We start from the raw sequence: 27,949 nt of genomic DNA, 5'->3' as shown, positions 1-27,949 counted from the left end.
CAATTCTGAGCCAATGGCTGTAGCCACAAGGACCAGAGCCTGGTCACTTAAATAGAGTTGGTTGGCAAGAACCAAGGCAGACTGTCCCAAATATGGAGGGAAGGACCTACAGGATGAAGGCAGATGACAGGGATGGGAGTATAGAGAGAAAGACGCCTGTGCTTCAGAAGCCGGGTGCTCTGGGGTCTCCCAGGCATCCCCAGCCCTACATCAGAGTGGCTTATGCTAGCTCCGGATCAGGCCCTTGGGGACTGATGGTAGACAAGTTACATCACACTTCTCTTTGTACCAGTTTCCTTATCTCTAATCAAGAGAGTAATCCTAGCCTTCCCTTTAATGCAGTCTTGCTGAGAGAACTGAATGCAAAAGAACCTTGAGAAATACAAAGTACCACAAAAATAACACATTATCAATACTGACATCATTACTCCTGCTCCTACGACATTACTATGGCAACCGCTAATGACAGCTATTGTGTATCTGTCAGGTACACTGTTTGGATTATCACCAATCCCCCTTACAAACTACTACCTTAAAAAGCAGAAAACTAAGGTTGAAAAAGACCGGGCGACCACAGATCCCTTTATTGCCTCTGTGTGAATTTGGAAAAGATGCCTCTTGCCCTGGGCAGAGACATGTAGCTTGGCCAGTGGAGTGCAGGCTGGTTTCAGTTCACACTTGCCCTTGACAGGCAGCCGTCTTCAGGACACACCCTAGATAGCAGTGTATGGCACCCTGTGCAAAGTTGAGGAAATTGGTTCAGTAAAAGGCCAAGCTAGACTCAAATGCAGGCCTGGAATACTACATGAGTCAGGGGCGCCCCAGGCAGGCAATCAGTTGCCTAAAACTAATTCTATGTAGATAGCAAATCCTGGCCGCATCTCCTACATACTCAGCCTCTTGCAGGCTACTGTGGGGATGAACAAAATGATGCAGACAGAACTCCACACCCCAGAGAGTGCATTACCTCTGCGACAGTGCCTTGCAAATCAGAACGCCCCAGCCCCCAAGCTGAGTCAGTGCACAGACAGGAAAACTGCGCAAACCTAGGCCTGTTTACATGAAGGAACATTCTTGTAGCACAGCCTGATAAGTCTGTCACTAAGCCGGCCTCGCTTCCTGTCACAGAGCACCTGGCTGTCGGCTCAGGAAAGATAATAGCTCTGGGAACGGGCTCTGCTCAAGAGACCTGGCAAAATGCTTGCAGTGGAGGGCGAAACCTACCTTTCAACAGGGCTTCACCTCCTCCCTTGTCGAACAAGGGGAAACCCAACCCAAGCAAGGCAAGAGTTTACACACACATAGTCCTTCTGGGTGGTTGCGGCCAAAAGTGACCCTGAGGGAAAGGAGGGAGTCCCGGAACTCCCAGCTCAGAGCACCTCCTGAACAAAGACCCTAAAGTTTCCTGCTGGAACATCAAGACACACTGGATCTCAGGTTTCAGTGACAGACAGCTATCATCTGTCAGTCCGGACACTGTCCCTGTTGGTGTAGAGTGAGACAGAGGACAGATCACACAACCCTGGGGCAGGAGAGGGGGCAGCAGAAGGTAAAAAAAGGGCCTGCAGAGAGGTCAGTCCAAATAACAGGAGTCTTTATCTGAACCCAAAGAAGAGGCAAGGGAGCTGGATGATCCCAGTCAGGATGAAGGAATGGCTGGGCTTCCCCTGTCACCAAACAGTTTAATAAAGCTTATTAAAAGCCCATTTTGGGGTCCTGTTGAAAAATTATACCCATAAGGGCTTTCTTTTTTTCATAAGAATTGCTTCCTAGGGATTGCATACACACACACACACACACACACACTCTCACACAGGCATACACAAGCGCACATTCTCCACAAATCCTGCCCATTCTGCCTATTGCACACATTGTACGCCATCTACTCCTCCAAGTATGTCAAGGAAGGACAGCAGTCAACACACACACACACACACACACACACACACACACACACACACAGAGTGAGGCAGAAACGCCAGGGCTAGTCCTGGTGGTTATTCATGCACCCTTTGAAATTCCAGACTTTAAGGGAACCCAAGAGCTTCATCTGCAAGGAGTTGTTCCCCAAGTAAACAAACAGCTCAGCCTCTAATCCCTACCACTCTCCACGTGGTGCCTGAGGCAACTTGGCTCTGCAAAGGCAGAAGCTACCAGCTTGCTTCAGAGTCCAGGATCATTAAGCTTTGGTGGGAAGCAGCAGCCTTCAGTGGGGTCACTGCACAGGAAGGGGACTATGTCCCCGGGCCCATGGTGGATTCTCTCTGATATGCTAAGTCCCAGCCACTTGGAGGAGGAGGCACTGGCCCCGGGCAGGCTTCCCTCTGGTTCCCAGCAGGTCCAGAGCTCATGGCCACCCCAGGAAGGCAAGGCATTACCTTCTGCATCCATCAGTCAGACATAGGAAACAACCCCATGCAGAAAGTATCCCAGCATAGGTGTGGGCTCCATTCTAGTGCCTGTCTTCCCAACATATACTCGCTGTTGAGGGGTAGGTCTATAAAATGCCCTTGGGCTAAAACCATTCATTCCATAATTCACTGTGATTAGAAACCAGTGCTCTGGCCTTAGTAAGGATGTGCCTCAAGCCCCACCCTGACCTACCTTATTGTACAGCCTTGGCCAACTCTAAGCCATGGTCAAATGGCAGGAACCACTTCTTTCCATCTTATAGACTTTGGGAAGATCACAAAACACCCTACCAAAGTGTAAGTCCAAAGCAGACTTTAGAAACTCTCACAGTGAGGTGATAATGAGCTCCTGTATTGGGCTGTGAGCTCCTCTGGGGCAAAGCCTGTGCTGTCATCCCCAGTACCTGGCACAGAGGTCAGCATCAAATATTTCAGCTGTGGGGGAGGGACAGTTTGAAATAACAAATGCAAATGTGTAAATTCATGGGTGAATTGATTTGCCTAAGGTCACAGAGCAGGTCGCTGGTGAACCCTGAGCCCAACTTGCTGGTGCCTCACCCAGTGCTCTGTTGTAGATGCACCACACACTCGGATCTACTGAAGGGACAGTGAGTGAGTGTCACACCAAATGCAGCATGGACCAAATTTTAATGGCCCTTCCCAGGAAGAGCACTGTCAAGGAGGTCTTCACAAACTGGCCTGTTAATCCAACTCCACAATGGAAACAAACAGAAACTGCCAGTACCCAAGGCCTCTAATGTGCTCATCTTAATTTAAATCACATGAAACAGAGAAGTCCCAAGACCGGGCCAGTGGGCGCAGCAGAATTAGATCTTGTTTCCGGCTTGCTTTCAGCATCATCACTTACTTACCTAGTGACCCAGAGTCTGAGAGATCACTCGCCCTCTCTGATTCAGTTTTCCCATCTGCAAAACAAGAAGACAACCACCATGAATCCCCTGAGCCCTCTGGACTGAAGTGCACGCACAGGTTTATGCATCAGATTGGCTACGAACTATTCCAGATCCCATATAACTGAGGAACTTGCTAAGAGCTGCAAGGGAACTATCCAGAAAATGAAGTGTGATCATAAAAAATTAAGTGCGATAATTAATAGTTACAGGTCAAGCACAGGCACCAGCGGTGCCCAAGTCTGAGTTCAGAAAATTAAGACTTCCATTCATTTTGGCACTTTTTTTCATGGAAGTGGACATGCAAGAGACCATGAAGAAGACCACAACAGATAGAGCAGAGTACCATGACCTTGGCACACTCATATTCAACATTCTGGGGGATTTTTCCAACTCCTTTCCCCTCTATGTGGAGAGTTTACCATTTGTCAGAGCAGGAGTGAAAATGATCTTTAAAATTAAAAAGTCCCTAGCAGATCATGATTCTCCTCACTTGTCCCCAGTGTGAGACAGGACTCACACTTGCCCTTGTCACTTTGTTTCATTCTCATTCCTTTTGTTACTTTCCCCAAGCACTTTGCCAGCTTGTGTCTGGTCTCCAGCAGCACCATTCACACCTGGGTTCAGAGGAGTGAGGAGTTCTCCCCAAGCTGGGATCCATTACCTCACCTGGAACATAAGGAAAGTGACTGGCCAATCACAAATATGCCTTTTAACTTAGAAAGAAGTGGCCGAGGGAGATGAAATGGAGGTCATACATCTGAGCTCCATTGTGTGACAGCTACTGAGCAGATAATATCTGCAGACACTATCTCCTCATCCTTATAACCACCCTGGGAGATGTTTGCAACTGAGAACACAGCTAGGCTTGGTGATCCACCCAAGACCGGTTGCAGTAATGTGGGCACCAACATTCACCACATCCATGTGTCACCTGCCATCACTTTCTAGTTTTTTTCAGATAAATTCACATTCCTTCCTTCCTTTGTCTCTTTCTTTCTTTCTTTTTTTTTTTTTTTTTTTTTTGGTGGTACTGGGGTTTGAACTCAAGACCCCATGCTTGCTAGGCAGATGTTCTACCACTTGAGCCATACTTCCAGCTCTTTTTTGCTTGAGTTATTTTTTAGGCAAGGTCTCACATTTTTGCTTGGGCCTAATCTCTGACAGTGATCCTCCTTCCTATGCCTCCTGAGTAATTGGGATTTGCACCATCATGCCCAGCTTATCGATTGATATGCAGTTTTGGTAACTTTTTGCCTGGGCTGGTCTTGAACAGGTATCCACTTGATTTCCATCTCCCAAATATCTGGCATTACAGGTGTAAGCCACTGTGTCTGCTGAACTTCATTTTAAAAATATTTCTTAAAAAAGTTTTTACAGCTCTTTATTTGTGCCCCTTCTCTCTATGGCTCAATGAATGGCAACTTTGCAAAGGAGACAGATTCCATAAAAGGGATGAAAACAATGAGAGGAGTTTGTACGTGTGACTATTCTACATATAAATATCTATGAAGTCATAGGTTTGAGACACTGTTCATACACACACACACACACATCTATAATGGTCATTCTAATGATCATTTGAATGAATGGCATTTGAAATTTAAAATGCTCAACCATGAACTATCCCAACTCCCAGCGGTACCCCTACTACACTTTTGGAAGGCTGGTGTAAGGTCCCTCACTATTCTGTGCCCTCAGAACCTAAGGTTGTCATATTTCAAAGCTGAAACAACAAAAACATCTTAAGTCTCGTTGCATTCAAAAAATTGCCTAGTGTCACACAGTTAGTAACTGAAGGAACCAGGACTTGTCACCTCGAGTCCCGCTTATTCACTTTCCCCATGTTTCTCCTTGAACCCCCAAGTCTATAGTTCCTGGCATTTGGCTGCTAGTTAAGCTCTACTTCCGAATCAAGGAGGAGCATCCTATTTTGTTAAATTGTGGGTTTTTCCAAAAGTGACACGATCATGTCGATATCTATTTAAGTTCCCAAAAGGGCACTTTGGTAAGAAGCTGCGTAATTTCTAAAACTAAGTTTAGAAAAACATGAGCTGAAAGTGATAATTTATTCAAAGATCCAAGATAGTAGCCAAGGTACTAGAAAGGATTGGTGACACAGGAATGCCACTGTCACTGTAAACAAGGACAAAATTCCAACAGTCAGGGAGGGGAGGGAAGTGGTGACATGGCGGTGCTGGGTGCTGATCAAAGCTGTTGTGGAGTGGTTTTCTAGAGCTCCAAGCTTCCACTTTCTGTCGTCTGGTTTAAAATTAATTGGCATGAATTTTTTATGATGAGAGAACAAACAGGTGGCAAAGCCTGTAGAAGTAGCTTTGACTTCCTTGGTGTAGAGTGTCTCCTTTCTGCACCAAAGCTGGGCAGAAACAAACAAACAGAGCTCGAATTATTCACTACCAATTCAATGACACCTCATCCTTGAAGCCTGCGCTCATCAATCTGACTCAGAATTAGTCATTTACTTGCTACAGTGGCTATTATGTTGTGGTCATAATTTTCTCTTTTAAAAAGTATTATTTTTGCTTTTAACCCAAATACACTAAATGTAATTAAAATTCATCTATCCCTAAAGTATCATGTAGATATATTCTCCTCTGAACATTTTTATAACAATACTGACACAGTCATTCTTATAATATACATCCAAAGACTTTATAAAATGGGTTCAGACTATCCACACTAATTTCAATCTGTTTCTAACATGGTAAAATAGCATGCTTTAAAACGGTTATGTAGATATGTAATTGATCCCCCACTGATGGAGGTATAGGTTATCTCTGATTTTTCACTAGTGTAAATATTTTAATATTTTGTACATATTTCTTGCTTGGTTCATTATGTGCTCAGACTTTCTTTAATATTTTTAAGCAACATATAACTGCCCACCAGGAAAACCTGGATCATTTGAAATTTCTGCCAGCAGTTTATAGCATGTCAGTTCCCCTTGGCCACCTGTGGATGGTAGGTACGTGGTGTCTGGTGATCTGAACGTGCATTGCTTGAATACAATTACACATCCTTTTCTACATTTCTTAGCCATTGCACATCTCCTTTTGGGAACTTCACGTTCTCTGTCCTTTACTCATTTCTAGGTAGCATGCTAGTCTCTGTCATGTTGGTACAAAAGAATTTGCTATTTTTCTTTTGCATTATTACTATCAATTATTACTTTTAGCTTTCTTGCAGCATGTTCAATCAGAGTAATGGAACTGCTGTCTACTAATTACTTCCACCAGAACCCTGGGCATCTGTCTTGATACCTCCCTGCCTGACACTATCCAGGCCAATCAATCACCAAGTCCCATCAGTCCTATCCAAACACACCTGCAATCAGTTCCTTTCTCTCCCTCTCCAGCCCCACAATCTTTGTCCCTCATCTCTCACTTGGACTTCTGCAGTACCCTCCTACCTGGTCTCCCCAAATCTACCCCAATTATTTCACCATCAGAAGTCAGAGAGATTATTTTTAATAAATGCAAATTGGATCATCTCCCTTGCCTAAAACTTTTTTGAGGGCTTCCTGTTCCATTGAAGATAAAATCCAAAGTCCTCAGCATGTACCTATGCCTTAGGAGGCTGCTTGCAGAACCTGGCTCTGCAGCGCCTGGGTGTTGTTGATCCACCTCCATTTTCATACTGGAGCCACCCTAGCTTCCTTTCAAGTCCTCAGATGGGTCAGTTCCTCTCTCTCAAGGCCTTGGGTGCTGTTCCCTCTGCCTGCAAGCTTGTTTGCTCTCCTTTGCTTGGCTACACTGAGAAGCCCTGAGCTGCAGGTTAAATGAGCTCCTCCGACAGCGTGCAGGCCTTACATAACCGTATGGGACACTCACAACTGTACCAAAGCACTGTGTGGCTGATTTATAGTGAGTGCTAGACCCAAGCTCTGTGAGAACAGACACAGGATCTGCCTTGTCCACACCAAGTTCTGAGTATAGAACTCGACATGGGAGCCTGACACCTATGAGGAACTCAGCAAACACTCACCAAATTACTTTCTTTTTAAGGGGAAGACAGAAAAGTTAAACAACAAAATTATTACAAGGCCTAAGCAGTCAACTTGTAGGTTTTAATAATAAATTAATGTGTGTCTTTACATAGAAAGGAAATAAGGAGACAAACCAGGCCCATCTTCAAATGATTACAGCTTAAGCCTAATCATGAAGGACTGTCACATGCCTTCCCACGCAACCACAAGAACACCAGAGTGGAGGCACCTCAAAGGAGAGGTTCTCATGCATTCTGTAGCTCCCGACTTTCCACCCTGTTTTGCCCACATTTAATAAATGTATCTTAAATGGACTTAATTGCAAGTCAAATTATATAGTAATTATAACAAATCCACCACCTTCTCTCCTGACTTACACTTAAAAATAAATTTGTGTTACTAGTATGATTGATTTAGTGATTTTTCTTTCTATGGATTAACACATGTATTTATGAATATTTCCTCTTAGGTGATTTTCCTGAATTAAATGGGTAGAGAGTGGGTTGCAGGTCAGAGAGGCTCAGCTCTTCTCTAACTGCATCACTGACCTGATCCCCGAGTCTACCTTGTCTTCAACACATCATCCGGTCACCAAATTTAGTGAAACTGTGCTCACTCTTCCTGACCCTTTTCCTTTAGGGTCTCTGGGATGGCAAGGTATGGAGTCACCATTTCTTCAGCTTAATTTGGACTCTTCTCAAGCTAATCACAGAGCACTCTCTTAGGTAAAATGACAAGATGCATGTATGGCATTGACAGACTCACTTTGGTCCTCTCAGGCCACTTCCATACTATGGTAGGGAGAGGAAGGAGGTCAACAGATGAGGATCTCCTGGAGCCTGATTGACAGCTCAGACTCCCTTATGCTGAGGGTACTGAGGAAGAGCAAAGGCTAGTCTGCAGCTCTGGAGGAGCCTGGATTTCAGTTGGGAAGACCAACCAAGATGCAGTAAACCTTCTAGGTCCCGTCTAGGTCTGCTGCCTCTTTCCCACACAGCTCTCTAGTGTCTGCTCCATGATTCCTTTTCTTGGACCATTTCTCTATCTTGAAAGTTCTTCTCCATCTGAGATCCAAGGAAGAGCAATCAGGATACCAGATGGGGCTCAGCAAGTCCTTGTTAATTGTTAAGAATCCGAGATTCTGGGTTTGACCTTGGCTGTATTACCTCCCAACTGGTTGAACTTGGGCAGCACTCTTAACCTCTGTGTTTTCATCTCAAATATAGGACTAGCAAGACCACCTAACCTCAGGGTTGCTACATTGCTGATGTGCCAGTCACCTAGCAAAGGCTCAACAAATGATGGCAAATATTAGAATTGCAACTAGGAAAATCTGAGTTAACTATAGTATAGTATTAACTGTATGTCATGTGGTGTCCTAGGCATTTTACAAATATTAACTCATTTAACCCTCACAAGCAATTCTGTGAGGTAAGTGCTATTATTTTTTTCTTATTTTACAGAGAGAAATGAGAGCACTGAGAGCTGTTAAAATTCCCCACAGTCACATAATGAATGCTACAGCCAAGATTTTTGTTATTGTTTCTTTGCTTTTTGAAACAGGGTCTCATTATGTAGCCCAGGATGGTCTTGAGTTCAAGATCCTCCTGCCTCAGTCTCTGAGAGCTGGGATTATAGGTATGTACCATCATGCCTGGCTGGAGCCGGGATTATGAACCCAGGCAGTCTGTTCTGGAAGTTTTAGTCTAAAGCACTAGACTTTTAATCATCATAATAATTATTGAATGAGTCTGCACAATTTTTAATTATTAGTAATTACTATTCTTTTTTTTAATTAATGATGGGTGGCTGGCCTGAGTAGGGTCCCATTCTGCTTCAATAATTGGAATGATGTTTGGGTTGGCAGGTGCTAGGAGGCCAGCCAAGCTCACTGAAGTTCCAAAAGGTCTTCCAGTTCCAGGTGAGAGCCAGCAATCTGAATAGGAAACCAGAGCACAATCCTGCAGCTGTGTTGGGCCTGTAATTAGGGTTAGGAATGGATCATCGGATGGCCACAGTCAACCTTGGGCAACTGTGCTGAAAAGGGGCACCTGAACTTCTAGGCCTCACCTACCAAGAAGGCAGAGGCTTCCTTTGGGTTTCCCAATGTATCAAGGTGAACTCGAGGCCTGAGTGGGGCAGCACCTACAAGGACAGGGCTCCAGGAGCTCGACAAAGCAGGGTTGGAGAAGGCACAAGTCAATGCCTCCTTTCTGGAAGTCTCTACTGTCCCCACCCAGGAGATCCCAGGGACCCTGAGGCTTAGAGATACTTCATGAGCTTTAAGTATCTGCTGTTTAGATGTAGAAGCTAATTTTAGGAAACTCTGTTGACCTAAGCTGGTTGCATCGCCACCAGATGTCTGAGTGAGGATGAATTCTCCCTGGGGACTGTGCTCCAGAAGTCCCAGCATCATCATTGCTAGTGTTTGGAGTCTTTTTTTCCCCCTGTACTTCTGCTGCTGATTAAGTTCTCAAAACATGCCCACTTTACCTTTTCTTCTGGGTATTTCACAGTCAAAATCCTGTCCTTTATCATTCCCTCTTGGTTAGATTTTATTTTTTGCGTGTCATCAGGGTGGTGTGAAAATATTTAGCAAGAGAAAATTGTATTCTAGTCACAGACCTCAGCCCCAACACTAACAACCCACCATGGCCTGGCAAGGCCAAGAGTGAAATGCATTCACTGGCCTTCTAGGGGCAAGCAGTGCCCTTCTCTGGGTGCCCTCACCGTCACCTCATCCGAGATTCTCCTACCCAGAAGTTCTGCATCAAGTTACCTTTAGAGAGAGAGTTTTCTGTGTTGCACAGTAGAAAGAATGCTTTTATTATTTAACTAAAACTATGGAAAGTCTAATAATAATCCAATAAGATGCTGCATGGTACTGCCATTCTTTTCAACAGGCCCTGGAGGCATGTGAGAGAGCCTTTATAATTTTAACAAGCCATGCCAGTGAGCAATCCTTGGACAATCAACTTCTCCACCCAGAAATTTCATGCTCACCCTTCCATTCAACATACACTCTCCACTTGCTTACTCTGTGTCAGACCAGACTAGAATTGGTGGCTGACAAAAGCAGAAAGAGCAAGGGCCTGACTCATGTTCAAATCCCAGCTCTGACTCAAGAGTCATATGACACTGCGAAAGTTACTTAGCCCCTCTGGCCTCAGCTTCCTTATCTGCAAACAGGAATCCTTATCACAATACTCAGGAATACGTGAGAATTATATGGAGTTGCACTTCTCAATGATCTAGGCAGGTCCTGCAAGTTGGTCCTGAAGAACCTGCCATGTTGATATTTCCATTCCTAATTGTGGTCCATAAGACCTGCTCCTGCACTAACAGGCACAAAGCGGCAGGACTGATCACACCACCACCTCCTTTGTCATGGATTCCAGATCATTTCAGAAGGGGAAAACGTATCTAGGTGCTTCTTTTTGCCAGGATCTTACGAGATTAATGAGGACATGTGTTGAATTAAAATCAGCCACTACCAGTGACCACCTGAGGCCACTGACTGCAATGTGCAAGGCGCTTCCTATCCTGGGATCCACTGAGGAAGCTTCAATTATAGTGGGATAGGTGTGGGCAAGTCGGGTATCAAGCAAGACTCAGGAGCACAGTCTTTGCACACACAAGGTCCATGGCAGGAGGTGTGAAATGTGGACTCATGCTGAGAAGAGTAGACAAAAAAGGGAGATGTGGAACCTGTGACAGAGGAAGGAGATGCAGGGCTCAGCTCTGAGTTTTTAGCAATGGGTTTGAAGATGGGCAAACAGGGCCATATTTATCTTTGAGATAACCACTGGCAGCAGCAAGGATGGTTGAGAGGGTGAGGCTGGGAGAGAGGCTGGCAGAGAGCATCAGAGCCCTGGCTGATCCAGGCCAATGGCAGGGTCCCTAGCTTTGTTCTCAAGGCCACTAGGTGACCCTGCCCAGCCCTTCCCAAAAGCCTGTGTGGCCCCATGGGCCAGGCTGTTTTGTAGGTGCCCTGTAGAGGATCCTTTCAGGCATCAACTGCAAAGCCTCTCTGCCCACCCTGTTCCTTCCTCACTCAGGTTGCAGGAGTCCTCCATAGTGGGCCTGGCAGTAGCTATGGTCAGGATGACTGAGATGGACCTGCAGCTTCTACAGGTCAAATGAATCCCACGCCACTAAGCTAAAGTGGTTTTGGGTGTGGATGCTCAGCTCTGAGGGCAGTGTGAGATCACAGAAGACAAGGCTGTGGGAGATACAGCTGTCCTATAAGCCAGAGCTGAGTGCTGAGATGAGTTCAAGAGAGAGCCAAGAAACAGTGTTGTGGGGACAAAAGAGACAGAGCCATCAGAAATGCATCATGGATGAGGTGGCACTTGCTGGACCCTGGAAACAAAAGCACTGAAGAGTCACAGGATGGGCAAAGGGCCTTTCAGGTTAAGGGAAGGCGTGAGTGGAGATGGCATTGCTGTGTGCTGTGACTGGACCACAAAGGATGGAGAGGAGGTGATGGTGGACAAGGGCAGAGGTGGGAAGAGGTCAGCTGGGAGGGGCCTGATGTCCCTTTCTACTCTTTTCCCTAAGGCAGAAGAGTAAATGGTTATGTAAGAAAGAGAAAAGCAGTAACTTTTATTATATACCTGCTAATATGCACTACACAAACTTCACATAAATTCTTTTAGTTTGAATTTCATATGACTAGCATATCACCATTCCCAGCTTATAACTGAAGAAGTCAAGGTTCAGAGTGGTTGCATGGCCTTCCCTGGGTCATAGAGGCAAAAAAGGAACCCAAATATCCAAATCTCATCTAACAATTCCACTCTGTACAACACCATCTCCCCAGGTGCTGGAGACAGAGGTATGTGTTCATTCCAGCAGCCAAGAAAAGAGACTAATCACACCACCACCTCCTTTGTCATGGATTCCAGATCATTTCAGAAGGTGCTTCTTTTTGCCAGGATCTTACGAGATTCCTGAGGACATGTGTTGAATTAAAATCAGCCACTACCAGTGACCACCTGAGGCCACTGACTGCAATGTGCAAGGCGCTTCCACTCCATGTATATGTAATCACACGAGCAGCTCTGTGAAGCAGGTTTTCCTCCCCAGTTTTGTAGTTGAGGACAGGGAGGTCTGGAGAGGTGACTTGGTTTCCCTCATCTGCGGTGACAAGCAGGAATGAGAAACACTTGTCCTGGAGCTAGGCCCACTTGTTCACTTCAACCTCAACATGTCAGCAGTTCAGGCCTCACAGTCTCCCTCCCAGGGGTCCTCATTTCAGAAAGTGGTGCCACCTCCCATCAAGAGGACAAGCTAGAAACCTAGGTCACTCTTAACTCCTTGCCCACTCCACCCCCACAGCTAACCCATCCTCAATGTTACTGCTCCTAGTTTCTGAAGTTCTCCTACTCCTGTCCTCTTCTCCCCACATCTGCCTCCACAATTCTAGTTCAAGCCATAGTCATCTCTTACTGGAGCCTCTGCAATGGCCTCCTCACCCAAGCTTGTCTGACTATCAATGCCCGACAGTCAATGAGAGGCTGGTCTGATGTGACTAAATGCTATCCAGGCTGCACGGGGCCCGGGGATTGTCTCCAAAGCTGTCTCAGGTGTGGAAGAAGAGGCTGTGCTGAGTGCTGAGCAGCCCTGGGCTTCCATGGAACCTGAAGATCACTTAGTTTAGGGGCTTAGCCTTGGGGTCCTATGAACCCCTTTGACAGTCTCTTGAAATGCATAGATCCTTTCTTAGAAATGCATAAAATAAAAACCAAGAGGATGACAAAGAAAACTAATCATATTGAGACAGCTATCAAAATGTTAAAATGAGAAATTCGGGATTTGTTATAGTTTTCTTTCTTTCTTCAAGTCAGAACAGGACCTAATGGCAGGTCTAATAACGATCATAACCCTGAAGTAGAGACGAGTGTAAATGATATTCTGAGACATCTCCGATAACGCTAATGGGATACAAAAATATCTGATTCTTCCTGGTAACAAAGTCCCAGAATCTGCTGAGGCTGTTGTGGTTGGTTGTGGTTTATTCGCAATGGGAGAAAATGCTAACTTACAGTTATTTTTTCTGGGCCACATGCTCACATTAAGAAGCTTTGATTTGGGGCAGTAACCTCGCTTTACAGAGGATGAATGAACTCCCAAGGGACAGGGACTTACATGGGGTTACTGAACAAGTTCAAGTGAGACCACATGCTAGAACCAGCCTCTGCTGCCTCCTTGGCCACGCTCTGCCCACCCTCCAGGTTCATCTTTCTTTCTCTGAGGCTTGGTGTCCTCACCTGTAACATGGGAATAATCACCCCCACCACCACAGGCTATACTGAGGGCAGAATGAGAAAATGAACAGGGAAGACCCTGTTACCTGGGTAGGGTTCTGCAATGTGCATACAGATGCTCCTTTATTTACAGTGGAGTTACCACTGTAGTTGAAAATATGATAAGCAAAAAATGTATTTAGGCTGGGTGTGGTGGCTCACACCTGTAATCCTAGCTACTCAGAAAGCAGAGATCAGGAGGATTGTTGTTCACAGCCAGCCCAGGCAAAAAGTTCTAGAGATCCTATCTGAAACAACAACTGGGTGTGGTGTTGTACACACTTTTCATCTCAGCTACACGGGAAGCACAAACAGGAGAATCCTGATTCAGGATGACCCATACCTTATTCAAAAAATAACTAAAGCAAAAAGGGCAGGAAGCATGGCTCAAGTGGTAGAGCTTCTGCCTACCAAGTGCAAGGCCTTGGTTCAAATCCCAGTACCACCAAAGAAAAAGTATTTAGTATAACTAGTCTTTTGAACGTCATAGCTCAGCCACACCATGCACTGTGGAGTGTTGGTCATTTCCTTTCTTGATTGTGTGGCTGACTGGGAGTGCAGCTCCCTGCCACGGCACAGCATCATGAGGTAGGCTATAGTCTATTGTTAGCCCAGGAAACAATGAAGAGTCATCACTCCAAGGATGGTTTCTACTGAATGTGTTGTCTTTGCACCATTGTAAAAGGGTAAGGTTGAGCAACTGAAAGTTGAGACTGTCAGAGTCAGTAACAGGTAAGTAATTACTATGCATTACTTCATGGAAAACCAAAGGATAAGAGGTCCAGGGTGCCAGACCCAAATACTACAGGAAAAATGCAGTAAGGAGGAGTTGGGACTGTGGCAAACTCAAGAACTCATGCCCTACAGAAAGGGTTAGCTGGCATGCAGTACCATGTCCTTTGGTACAGTGAGGGGTGCCACACAGGAAAGTGGGCTTAATATTGACAAATCTGATGTTTTAAGGGATAGTGGAAATCTTTATTTTGGGCAAGATATACTGGCTTTTATATTAAGTCTCCTTCCTTCCTTCTTTCCTTCCTTCCTTCCTTCCTATATCTCTTTCTTTCTTTCCTTCTTTCTTCCTAGCAGTACTGGGGTTTGAACTCAGAGCCTTGCACTTGTAAGCAACTGTGAACTATGCCACCAGCCTTTGTTGCTTTAGGTTATTTCTCTTGAATTTTTGCCCAGGGATAGCTTCAGATTGTGATCTTCCAATCTATGCCTCCTGTGCAGTTGGGATTGTAGACCTTTGCAACCATACCCATCTTGGTTGTTGATAGGTGATCTCTCTTACTTTCTTTTCAGGTTGGCCTCACTCAAACAATGACCTTCCTGATCTCTGCCTCCCAAGTAACTGATATTATAGGTGTAAGCCACCACACCTGGATATTTTAAATTTATTAATATTTAAGACTTGTCAGTTCGAAGCCACTAGGTTGTACAGGAAGGAGAGTTTCACCAGCTGGAGAAGGAGTAAATGAAACAGATTAGCTTTTCCCATAAAGACCAATGGGTCCTCATCCCATCCCAGCCTTTGAAGTCAGGTGGGGTCTGTGCAGAGTGGGCATTCTTGCTAGGGCAACCAAATCTCCCCGACAGTGACAGTCAGTTTTACAATTGTGCTCCAGGCGCAAGGCAGCTGGGAGGCTGCCTTATTTTATTAATAACCTGGCTTGTGCTCACAGCACATCAAGGTAAACAGAGACATTTCCAGGGCGTGCAATGCGGGCAGTTCTAACAATGAACAAACACGCTTTCAAATATAAACAGGAAGATAAGAAAACTAGACAGAGATCCAAGCCAGCTTCACACAGACTAGGCAAAGCACAGATCGTTGGGGCTGGAAGGGATTGTCATGCAGAGGCTGCAGAAACAGGTCCAGAGAAGGGAAAGGACTTGCCAGGGGTCATGTTCCGATTTTTTTTTCTAATTTTAGCAAGGATTTATTTTAGTATAACAGGATAAAGTATAGACAAGGGGTGGGGGTGGGTAGAAAAAGAGAGAGAAACATTTCCTGCCCTCATGCAGGAAATGGGAGCAAAGACTCCATGTTCTGATTTCTTACAGCATTGACTTCCTCATCTGAAAACTCTCACAAAACCACTCAGTGTCCTGAAAGTGTCATGTTCTCTTCAATCCAATGCCATTGCCCATGTTGGTCTGTCCATCTCAGACTTGACCTTCAAAATCAATCTGAGGTCAGCCTGTGGGAGCTTGGCCCTGACTCCTCCTGGCTGACATGGACATGAGGCCACTCAGGACCACAGCCCCTGTGTCTTCGTCCACAGCACCATATACCAGGCAGGTTGACCACGTCACTGGACATCTGTGCCTCCAGTCAGGCTGGGAGCCTCTAGGCAGGACCCTGCCTTTCCAGCAATCTCTACCTGTGCCCAGCACATGACTGATCCCTGGGGGTGGGGGTGGGGCTCTACAAACATAAGGCTGATCTCAGTTCCCTCCTGCAGTGGTATAAGGAGGTGGCAAATAAAGACTGTTTGAAGAGAGCTCACCAAACACCATCCTGTTATCAAATGAACGTGCAAAATTGATCCCAAGTCTAAGATAAAAGAAGGCTTTGGTCTATAACGTCAAAGAACAGCCAAAACTCTGGTGAGGGAGGTACTGGTTACTTTGATAACCCCTCTTGCGAACAAAAGAAGAAGGCAAGCTAAGTAAAGGCTGAGGATCCAGGAGGTGCTAGGTTCCTCCTGGGAACCTCACACACTGTCTCACGAGCTTTGGAGAAAGTAGGATGCACCTACTCTACAGGGGTGGAATGAGGAAAGTGACCACCAAAGGCTGAATGACACAGAAGGAAAGAGGGCAGGGAGGCAACTCACGTGTACAACAACCCTGTCCCTTCTGTTCTATCACAGTTGCCCCTTAATTGACAATGGACTGCTTCCATCTTGCACACTTGTTGTACATCCCAGGCCTGGAGCAGTAGGGGCTTTGAATAACTTTGTTCTCCACTCCCACCCTGAGCCCTGATTCTGTAGCCCTGTCAGTGCCATGGGTCTCGGAGCTGACACAATGGAACCATTCTGATTGCTCAAGGTGTACAGTGGGCATTTCCATCTTGCAGTTGTTCAAGACCCTGCATCTGACAATGACTGGTGCACTGAATTCCCCTTCATCCTAACTGGATGTGGCTGAGAGACCCAAGTCCTGAGCTCTCCTGTGCCCTCTGACTCTTGGCTTCTGTGCTCTGTTAGCAGGGTTTCTGGGGTGATCAGGAGACAGGGCGAGTAGCCAGCACCTTGTTCAGCATGTTAGATACTGGTCTCCCTGGTGTCTTGCCACTCTCATCTCAGAAATGTTGGGGGCTGAGCGTGGGAGGCAGCAGAGGGATGGATAGAGGGGGACAGACATTGCCTCCATGGCACCTTGTTAATCCTACTCTGTGGAAGGGGTGGTGTGTTACAAGCCCACAATATATAGATTTCTATGAGGCCATAAAAATCTTCAGAGTGAAATCAAATTCACTTGCTGCTCTCAGGCTTGAGGACAAATGGTCCTCCATGCTTAGCCTCAGGGTCCCTGGCCAGCCTCCCTTCCAGTGAGCACCGTTCAGGCAACAGGTGAGTCTGCTCACCTCTCCACATGTGCTGCCCACTCCCACCTCTGCACCATTGCTCCTCTTCTGGACCAATCCAAACCCTGCCAGTGTCTGTCCCCACCCAAGCCCGTCTGTGGGAAGCATGTCCCTGCCATTCAAGCCCCTGTGCCTCTCCCTCCTTGGAATCCCTCAATGCTCAAAGCAGTGACTGCCATTTTTATTCTTTTCTTCCTTAGGGCTGTCTTATTTGTTGCAGGGCCCCGAGGGAGTCTGAATTACACTCTCACAAGGAGAGCTCCTCCAAGGGAGGATGGGTGCAGACTCTCACTCTGCTATCATCACAGGAAAAATTCCTCACTATCCTCAAAGTTCATCGTGAGTGTCCCTACTCCAGGAAGCTTTCCTTGGTTCATCAAAGTGCTTTGAGCTCTCTCATCTACAGCTCCCCACAGCACTCCACCTGCATCATTCAAAGAGAACATACCACTTCCTGACACTTAGAGTGGTCATTTATGTGGCTGCCCCAAAACTCTGTGAACCCACGAGGGAGAGGCTCTGTACTGCTCACCACCATACTGCCATGTTCCCAGCATCAGCACAGGGTAGACATGGAGTGGAATTTAACAAATACATACTTACTACTACTACTAATAAAAGCAGAAAACAAGTATATAACATTTACTATGTGCTAGGAATTATTTCAATTGCTGTACATATATTAGCTTTTATATTGCTTTAAAAATATTAGTTGATTTAAAAATTATTGTATTTAGTGCATTACATATATTAATTTCCTTAATGCTTTATGTATATTTGCATATTTAATGTGCACAGCCTCCCTGTGAAGGAGGACCTATAATTCCTCCCACTTTTCTGATGCTGAAACCAAGTCACAGAGAAGTCAGGCAGTATGTTCAATAAAGGTTGAGCAATGACAGAATTTATGCTTGAGTCCAGGCCACATCACTTCAATAACTATGTTTTTAACCACTGAGCAACAAAAATCATCTCCAAATGCATTTTTATTCACCCATAGTCTAGCAAGAACCCAGAAAGTGCGTCAGCACCCCTTTGATGGAAGGCCATCACCAGTCATGGAGAGACCCAGGATGGAATGAACACCTGGCAGAGTGGCTTCAATCCCTGCCAAGCCTGAGGTGGGCTTGGCACATTCTGAAGTGGGCTGCTCACCTTCACTTAATGATACGCCCAATTCCCAAGCCACAGAGCCGTCTCTGCCAGGGCAAGCCACTGAATTCATCCTTAGTAGGGAGCCCAGATGTGGAGGTTATGTGCTTTGTTACATCGGGGGTCACTGCCCCCTGCTCTCCACTCATTGGGGCTTTCCTACACTCAAGTTGGCTTCTAGCAGGCTCTATCGTTAGTCACTATCAGAAAGAATCAGTTTGTGTGACGTGGATGCTCCTTGACCACAAACCAGGAGGCAGAGAAGTAAGTCCCAGGCTGTACTTGTCTGACTCTGGTTGTTGTTGTTTCTCTAAGCCTCATAGTCATACCCGCAATGGTAATTTTGTCTCAAATTACAAAATTAAATGGGGTGGGAGAGCAGTCTTCTAGTGTCTTAGAATATGATTTCCAATCCAAGTGAAATTAATCCATTTATCTATTTATTCCTAGACCTTCTGCAAAGGGCCCAGGACCCCAGACAAAGAAACCTTGCACTGATGGTTCTGAAATTACGGATCCAGTCTCGCAGCCCAGTCCTTCACTACAAAGCACAGCAAATTACATGCACCAGAGCCCTGCTCCCTACCCAAAAGTATGCCATGCAATGCTATCCACAAGGAAAATCCCCTGCTAAATCCTACACAATGGTTTCCAATGTTTGCGGGTAACGGACACCAGGAAGCTACTGAACTTGCCTAGGCTCTAATGCATTTATTTGCTAATAACTCTTTCACAGAAAGAGCTTCATTCCTGCTGATTTCAAGGCTCAGGAAATTAGACTCCTAACAAATTTCCTTTGACTTTGTTTCACATAATCCCGCTTCTGTCTGCTTCATGCTCTTCTCCAAATGTGTTGGGTCCCAGTGGGCCATTGTCCTCCATGAATGATGGCTTCAGGCTCCACAAACGGCCCTCCATCTATCATCACAGAGCTCCAGCAGCCACAACAGAGGCGCTTCTGTGTCCCTGTACAAGCAGGCAAAGTGATGGCCCTGCTTGGGACTTGCCTCCTCCACTGTCTTGGGAGGGATACCAAGAATGCTGAGAGTTCTGGGGGTGGGAGTAAAGGCCGAACCAATTCTACTTTCAATGGGAAGACCTTTAGGTCTGCAGAGACCCCATTTATGTTCTCTTCTCCCAAGTGGCCAGTCTCTTCTCTCCTCCATCCTCTACTCTGCAGTCTGAGCCCCTCTTCCAATCATGCCATCCATCTCCCTGCTGAGCTCAGATAATCTAATGAGATAATTATGCTGACAGTGTTTTGCAAATGCAGAAGGGGCAGAGTGGTTTAAAGAAGACAGCATTTGTGGCTGGGAGGCCCTGGGTTCAAACCAGGATCAACCACTTTCAGACTCTATAACCTTGTAGCACCCACATAATCTGTCTAAGCCTCAACTTCCTTATTGGCAAAGTAGGTGTAATCATGCCTAGTGTTACCTTGAAGCTTAGATAACGAAGGCAGTGGCTATTACAGTTGACCCTCTGTTTTGGATTCCATCGATCATAGATAGAAAATATTTAGAAAAAAATGTATCTATACCACATAGGTACAGACTACTTTTCTTCTCACTGTCCCCTAAACAATTCAGTACAATAACTGTTTACATAGTTTTCATTGTATTGCATCAGGTTTATAAACATGACTTAAAGTACACATGAGGATATGCACAGCTTACAAGTAAGTACTATTCCATTTCTTAAATTTATTTTTTATTATTATTGTGCGAGGTGTACATTGTGACATTTACCAAAGTTCTTACAATGTATCATAGTTGAACTCACCCCCACCATCATTCTGCTTTATTCCTACTCCCCCCATTTCTGGAATAGTTTCAGCAGGTCTCATTTTTCCATTTTCACACATGAGTACGTAGTATTTCCACCACATTCACCTTCCTACACTCTTTCCTTATATCTCCCCCCTCCCACTGGTGCCAACCCCCAGACAGACCTACTATTACCTCATTTTATAGAGGAATTTTGGAATCCTTAAGGGGTCCTATTGCCATTTCCCTGTGGATACTGCAGGACAACAGTCATCACTAAGCATAGACCTGGCAAACAGGAATCACTTAACAAGGGACACTACTGATTGTAAAATCAATACTATACTAGATTAATAAGATTTCTGTTTTTTCCCTAAAATTAGAGAAACAGTGGAGAGAAATGAATTGTGTTTGCCTGTGATGCTGAGGCCTGAGAAGTCTGTGGTGCCCATTTCAACCAGCTCCAGCATAGTCTGGTTTTGCCCTTCTCTGTGTGACCCTTTCCAAGTGATTCCACCTTCTAAGCCTCAGTTCCTTCCTCTTCAGACTGCAATAAGAGAGATCTCCTCTGCAGGTCTGCTGTGCTAAAGAAAGGGCAGCTAGTTACTTTTGTTACTTATTCATTAGACACTTAGCGGGCACCCAGGACATTGCACAAGGTGGAAGGGAGTTTTGAAGGACAGGAGGAAAAGGAGGAGAAACGGTGACTAAGACATGACCCACAGCCCCCTGGAGTTCACGGTGTACTACTACGATTCCCGGCCCTGACTACACATCACAGTTACACAGGGAACTTAAAAAATACCAATGCCAGGCTTCATGCCCAAGGATTGTGGTTTAATTGGTCTGTGGTGAGGCATGGGTATCTGTATTTTGCAGAAGCTCCCAGGTGACTCTAGCATGGCCAGGTCCAGGACGACTGGCCTATTTTGTGGAAGAAGGGCACCGACAGCACCACGTAAAAGTGGGGGCAGGGACACCGAGAAAGGCAAAGATAAGGGCTCATCATTTGAGCTCTAATGTGGGAGTAGAGCTCCCTGGAGAGAGACTCTGAAAGAAGGGCATTCTGCATCTTTACTGCAAGACTCCCAAATAAAGGCAGAGCCACGGTGAGTCACCAAGAGAAACGGGAGTTAACCAGGGCAGTCAGGAGGAACATGAGATAAGCTGGGCTGAATCCCATGAGCACAGTATCTTGGAGAGCACAGCCCTGCAACCTCTTACCTACTCATTGGCTGGGGACCTGTTCCAAGGGCATTGCCACGAGAGAGAGAGAGAGAGAGAGAGAGAGAGAGAGAGAGAGAGAATGAGAATATCAGGAAGCTTCTGGAAGATTCCATTGCTTCCCTATCAACTAGTAAGGAAGACATGTGGATGTCTTGCAGAGAAGCCAAACACTTAGGGTGACTCACAGAGTTGCACATTGTTGAGGGATGGGAGAGGGGAGCAGGGATGGGCACAGTTGTGCTCTGTCCGTGGTGCTGAACAATGCCTTGCTGGAGAACCACAGTGCTGGAGGTGTGATCTAGACAAGCAGCATCTCTACCTCACGGGGGCTTGTTAGAAATGAATGATAGGCCGCACCCCAGACCTAATGAATCAGAGTCTGTCTCTTATCAATCCTCAGGTGAACTGTGTACACACTGAAGTCCAAGATCCAGGGTTTTCAAGGTATAGGCTGCATACCCTTCCTGAGTCACGAAATTAACTTAGTGCATCAGAAATAGCATTCTGAAAGAAAAGAATGGAATGGAGTAGGACAAAAGAGGATAAAAAATGTTTTAGTTCAACCCATGTAGTAAGAGTAAGTACTGTTATTAAATATATGCATGTTCCAAGTAAGATCTGAAAGTATTTATTACTATGAATTGCATTTTAAATGTCTGAAAGTCACTTTTTCTTACATCCGTGGCACTGGTGATTATCTCTCAGGATTCTGAGCCAGGCAAGGAAACAGAAAGCAGGAGAAAAGAGGGTTACAGATTTATAGAAAAATAAAAGAGTGAGCAAGCTGAGCCTACTGGAGAGGTAAGCAACTAAGAGAACAGTGGAAAAGGAAAAAAAAAACAGGAAACAAAGCTATATTCAATATCATTTACCAGTTGCCACAGCCAACTGTGATTCGAGTAGCAAGGGACTGAAGGTGCAAGAATGTAGCTGGGCAAACATGGGTATGGAAAGGAAGTCTGCACGGGTAAGCAAGGACGTAGCAGAGCAGTGGGGACTGCACTTGAAATCATGTCTGAACAGTTACTTTAAAGTGTTCTTGGTTCTTTTGATTTCAATGAACAAATATTGCAGTGAGCTTCTATTTCTTGCCATGTGCAGTTGATTTTACCTAACGAACAATTTTCATTTCTGGTAGTGCCACCGCCAGCCCCAGGGAGACTGGTGGGAAGAAGGGTGGGGTGCCTCTGGTTCCTAGTCAGTAGCAGTGGTGATCTGCTCTTCATCATGGCTAGATTTCTTAGGTTTGGCACTGCTTACCATCAACCAAAAAAATTAGAGGCACAACTCTAGAGAACTTTGGAAAAAATAAATGGAGGCCTCTTTAAAATGCACAATGATACTTTGTTCACTTCAAGGGGTGACTGAACAAAATGTCAAGAGTGGAAGTGACACTGTGATTTTTCTTCCTTTCAGAACTGGGCAATGGGAGTTATTAACCTCTTGCCACATTGTCTGTCATTTCATTTATACAACAGTGTCCTGCATTCTGTTTTGCCTAGGAAATTAGTGTCTAATGGAAGATGACAAAAAATGACTTTTAAAATAATTTTCTTCCAGGCTAGTGGAGTTTATAAAACACTGAGCTCAATATTTCCAGCTGGGGGAAATTCTGCATGGAGAGGGTGGGATGAGACACCACACATGGCTTCAGCTTCAAGGGAGATGCAACTCCATGTGTCCCATCTTGTGCTGGTCCTACAAAATAGCAGAATGAAGACCAGCATCTCCTCAATAACGAGCTACCACAAAATCCACTTGGACAGTTTTTCTTTGTATTTTAAGCAAGGAAATGACCAAGTAATATAAATCTGCAAAGTATAAAGCCTGTCTAATTTTTAGGGCCATTTAAAAAATACCTCAAAACCCTAAGCTAATTGGCCTGATGATTGATGTGACATATAGAGTGGGTAACTTACTGGTAACTCAGTGCTACAGGGTTTTCGTATCTTTATTCATACTTAATATACTTGATAAACAGTGGTTTAAGTATTACAACCTCTATTTTCAGATATGGTTAAAAAAAAAAAAGCTCAGAGAGGTCTAGTGACCTGTCTAAGGTCACACAGCTCATCAAAATGACAAAAGCAGATTGTGAATTATGGCATGCATGACCCTAATATTCCAATTAAGTCATCAAAGGGTCAACCTGTTCAACTGTCTTTGTGCCTCAGTTTCAAAAGTCCTACTGTCTCACAATAACCTTTCCCATGGCTTTCTAGTTGTTTTCTCAACTTGTCTCCTTCATCTCTCTGGGTCTTGCATCGGAGCAGGCTGACATTTCCCCTGATATTGTCTGGCACTGAAGGGATTATCCTGTGTGGGTGGATGGTCATTCACAGAAAGGGGTCTTCTGGAAGGGGACTGGCTTCCCATGGTAGCACCAAATGACACCAGCTTCCTTTCTCCACAGTCAATAATTTAAAAAAAATAGCATATACTCACGGTGGGAAAATTTAAGTAAAATTCAGCTTTGAGGCTGGATTTTTTCTCAGTAGGAGAGTTTGAGCTTGTCTGAAACTGGTTAATGCTTAGAAGGAAATAGTTCTTATCTGAGAAATGACATTTAAAAAATCCTGATCTGAATACAAAGACAGTCAATTTGAACACAACAATGCTCTCTTTAGGGCCTAGGGTGCTCCACACACTGCAAATAGGGAGACACAAAAAGACAGAAGACATCATCTTAAACCATGGTATTTATTTACCGTGAAAACACAAATTCACTGAAAATTCTATCTACAATTCAAGCTAAAAGGAGATTTTCTGCTCAAAACAATAAAGGATTTTTCTCACCATAGGAGCTCAACAATGAAGGAGCCAAGTTTATTAAATCGTGAGTTTCAGGCTGGGTGTGGTGATGCACACCTATAATTTCAGCTGCATGTAGGAAGATCATGGTCCAAAGCCAGTCAGGGCAAAAGCACAAGACTCTATCTGAAAAATAAACTAAAGCAAAAAGGGTTGGAGGTGTGGCTCAGGTGGTAGAGCAACTGCCTAGCGAGCACAAGGCCTGGAGTTCAATTCCCAGTACCTGGGAGTGTGGCGACAGGAGTGAGTTTAACGTGCACTAAATAATTAACAAGCGGTTCTCCCGATTAGGAATAAATAAATAATAACTACCCTGATTTGTAATGTTTGCTGAGTTCTGTGGTCTAAATATTCTTACCATGGCTAATTTCAGGCCACCGAAGTGAAGTCACTGAAGATGGAGTTGGGGAGAGGTGAACAGGAGCAACCCATCCTGTAGTACTTCTACCTCCCAAATTAAACACACGTGCATAATGTTTGGAGTTTATGCAATAAAAGAATCAGGAAGTTGTGTCAGCTAGTCATTCCCTTTGCTTTTTAACATAATTTGTTATTTTTAAATAATGCATGTATCTAATAGCAAACTCACAAAATCCCTAAACAATTGACAATCAGTTCTTGTAGGGCTCACCCCCCCCCCACCTGGGCCTTTACCACCCTGGGGGGAGCAGGTGGGCAGCTGAAGCTGGTGGCTGCTTGTTGTAAATATGATCACCTCAGTCTCTGAGACCATCCCACCAGGACAGCGTTGATGCTGGTGGCATTCCAACGCCTACCATGTACCATTGACAGTGCCAAAAGCTGTGAATGCATTAACTCAGGTTTCTTTTTTTCTTTTATTTGGCTATACTTTTTTTTCTCCTTTGTTTGAACTCAGGGTCTTGAGCTTACTACATGGTGCTCTACCAATTGAGCTGTGCTGGAGCCCTTTTTTGCTTTTTAGTTAATGTTATTTTTGATAGGGTTTTGCAGTCTCTTCCAAGGGGACCAGTCTGTACCCAAATCATTCACCGCTTGTCTTTTGAGATAGGGTCTCACTAATTTTTTTTCCTGGGCTGGCCTCAAACTGTGATCGTACTGAGCTCCACTTCTGGGATTACAGGTGTGCACCACTGCACCTGGCCCCTCATATTTCTTGACTAAAACTCCAGCAGGTAGATTTAGGACTGATATAATCTCCATTTTACAGAGAAACTGAGGCTCAGAAAGATTAAGTAACTTTCCTAGAAATCACAGAACAATGAGTGGGACCATGTTAAAATGTTCTACTCTGAATCGCTTTTCTTTAAGCACTTTACTCTGAAATAATTGAAAATGCATTATTTCTATTGGTTCATGAACCTCCACTCCCCCTCAAGAAAGGAAAAGAGAAGCTCTCCTTCCAGTTGCAGATTTCAGAAGGGTTGACTCAGCCTTCTGTATCCTGAAACTAAACTGAACCCAGAACACATTAAAGGAAGTGTTTAAATGGATATCATGGTCCTTCCTTTTGTTTAGTAGTCAACTTCCCCACCCAAAACGAACCTCAACTCAAATCTTATATTAAGTTGATTCATATAAAATCATCATCACAAAGAAGAAGAAGGAGGAAGAGAAGGAGCAGGAAGAGGGGAGGGGAAGGAGAACCCAAATATGTGCAACTTAACTTCGTTCCACCTAATAGACAGTAGGAAGCACGCTGAAGAGACTTCCACACTACAGATGAGCATCCCAACTTCACTTGCCCTCGGGTGGCAAGATGTCCACTCCTACCGTGATTAATGGGCCCGTGGATTAACGCACTTCTGCCATGACCTCCCACCTACCTTCTATGGCAGTAGAGAGTCCGGCAGGTCAGGTAGACAGGGCCTGAAGCACTCAGGCAGAGCAGCCCATGTCTGCAGCCTCCTGCTCCTGGTGCACACCCAGGACTGCAACCGAATGCAAGATTCGCCGCACACGGTGTTTACCTGTGAGGTCACAGTCACCCACTTCACCACAATCCCTGGGCTGTTCGTGTGAGTGGCTTTTTCATCATGCCTCCGTGGCATGGGATGACTAGATAGAAGTGCATGATGCAAGCTGTCTAAATTGCAGGCAATGGCTCCTGTTGCAACAAACACAGTGCTGAGTGCCGGAGGACTACCCAGCTCTCAGCTCCGAGCAGTCTTACTGTAAAATCAATCAAAATAACAGTTGAGAAATGATAACGGCGATAAAGATTTAGCATAAATGATATGACGGGTGAGTGATTTCCAGTTCTCACAAGCCTCTCTTGGAGGTGACCATAGCTATGGACAGGAAAGCTTAGGTATTTAGAAGCTGACCCCAACTAACCCAGCCAATAAATGGCACAGCCATATTTGTTCATATCCAGTCCTTTTTCTAGCCACACTGCAACTCTGCCTACACAAACAGGAAAAGAATAATTACTCATGACTTATTTGGTGCCAATAATGATGAAGACGATGGTGGTAATAATGAAAATAGGTAACATTTACATAGTGCTTACCATGTATGCTGTAGGCACTGTTAAAATTCAGGCCGCTAACTCTCCTAACAGCTTTTCCTTTACAGATGGGGAAACTGAGGCTCAGAGAGGTTATACAGCCTGCCCAAAGCCATAAGCCTAAGGACCAGTTAGGTGCCTCTGTATGAAAACTTCTCTCAGCTTCCTCTTAGCAATCTTGAGAAAGAACTGATAAGTATTGCCAATTCACAGATAAGGAAACTGAGGCTCCAAGAACTGAAGAGCGTTTCTTGGACACACGTGACTAAGAATTTAGAAGCATTTATCCGAGCAGTGATTATATCTCAGGGGTAGAAGAAGACCTGGCTTGGGGGTTACTTTGCTACTTGCTGTCTCTATAACCTTAGACACATCCCTTGGGCCTCAGTTTATAAAGGAAGACAGTGAAGGGCTTAAATCAGGGGCCCTCTACTGCCCCATCCAGCCTGGCTGTATCAAGCATCATGAGTACCAGAATGAATTTTGTGGGATGTTCTCCAGGCTCAGGGAAGAAAGCTTTCAGGTCCACACACAGGCCTCCTCACCACCCTACCTGCTATATTTTCAGGCAAATAAACAGCCTCAAACACTTCCCAATCGCCTCTTAATGCTTCCCCTTAGTGCATGATCTCGTTTATGGATCTGCAGAAAGGGTTTATGGCAACGCTGTTGATGGCGCGGTGTCCCAAATGATTTATCAGAGAAGGTGATGTAAAGAAGCAGCAAGAAATGGCAGCAAAGAGGAAGGGGGTTAACTACCCAATTTTTTCTGGCAAGGAAACAGGCAGCCGTAGCCGGGAGGAAACAGGCAATCTGTCTGACTTCAAACAACTTGTCACAGGCTCCCGTGACGACTTTCTGCACAAACAGGGAATGACTAAATAAATAAATAAATAAATAATGGACAATTTGGGATGTGCTGAAGGGGCTGACAGAAATTCACAGAGCCTGATGTCCCTATCTCACAAAGCCTGTGGGATGCTGAGCGCAAAATGGGTCTCAGAGCCTTTCTGCTGTTAGCAGCTGGCTTGGGTCAGCCAGGAGCTGGAGGTATTAAGAGGCCTGTGCACAGATTTCACATGAACAGCGATGGTTTGGCCTGTCCCAGTGCACTGTGGGAATATCAGGCTATAGGAAGGAAGGGCAGAAGGCAGATCCAACAGGTAGATGACAATGTTCTGAGTAGTGGACAAACTGGGACTCTGTGAGCCTGGAAATCAACGTGAGATCAGTGTTCTGTGGACTTTCTAGGAAGGGAATGAATGAAAATG

General features: G+C 45.1%; 1 protein-coding gene across 17 annotated transcripts in view; it reads right to left on the bottom strand.

Annotated features, from left to right (window-relative positions):
• Positions 1-27,949, bottom strand: part of Tenm4 (teneurin transmembrane protein 4) — a 2,881,475-nt gene that overhangs the window by 562,815 nt on the left and 2,290,711 nt on the right. For all 17 annotated transcript variants that reach the window (XM_074081868.1, XM_074081866.1, XM_074081845.1 and 14 more), the window contains one exon: positions 3,284-3,337. The gene's annotated coding sequence lies outside the window, so the exon portion shown is untranslated. The remainder of the gene's footprint in view (positions 1-3,283; positions 3,338-27,949) is intronic.

The sequence above is a fragment of the Castor canadensis genome, chromosome 1 (genome assembly GCF_047511655.1).
Source record: "Castor canadensis chromosome 1, mCasCan1.hap1v2, whole genome shotgun sequence".
Lineage (NCBI taxonomy): Eukaryota > Metazoa > Chordata > Mammalia > Rodentia > Castoridae > Castor > Castor canadensis.
This window is presented reverse-complemented; position numbering and strand designations above follow the sequence as displayed.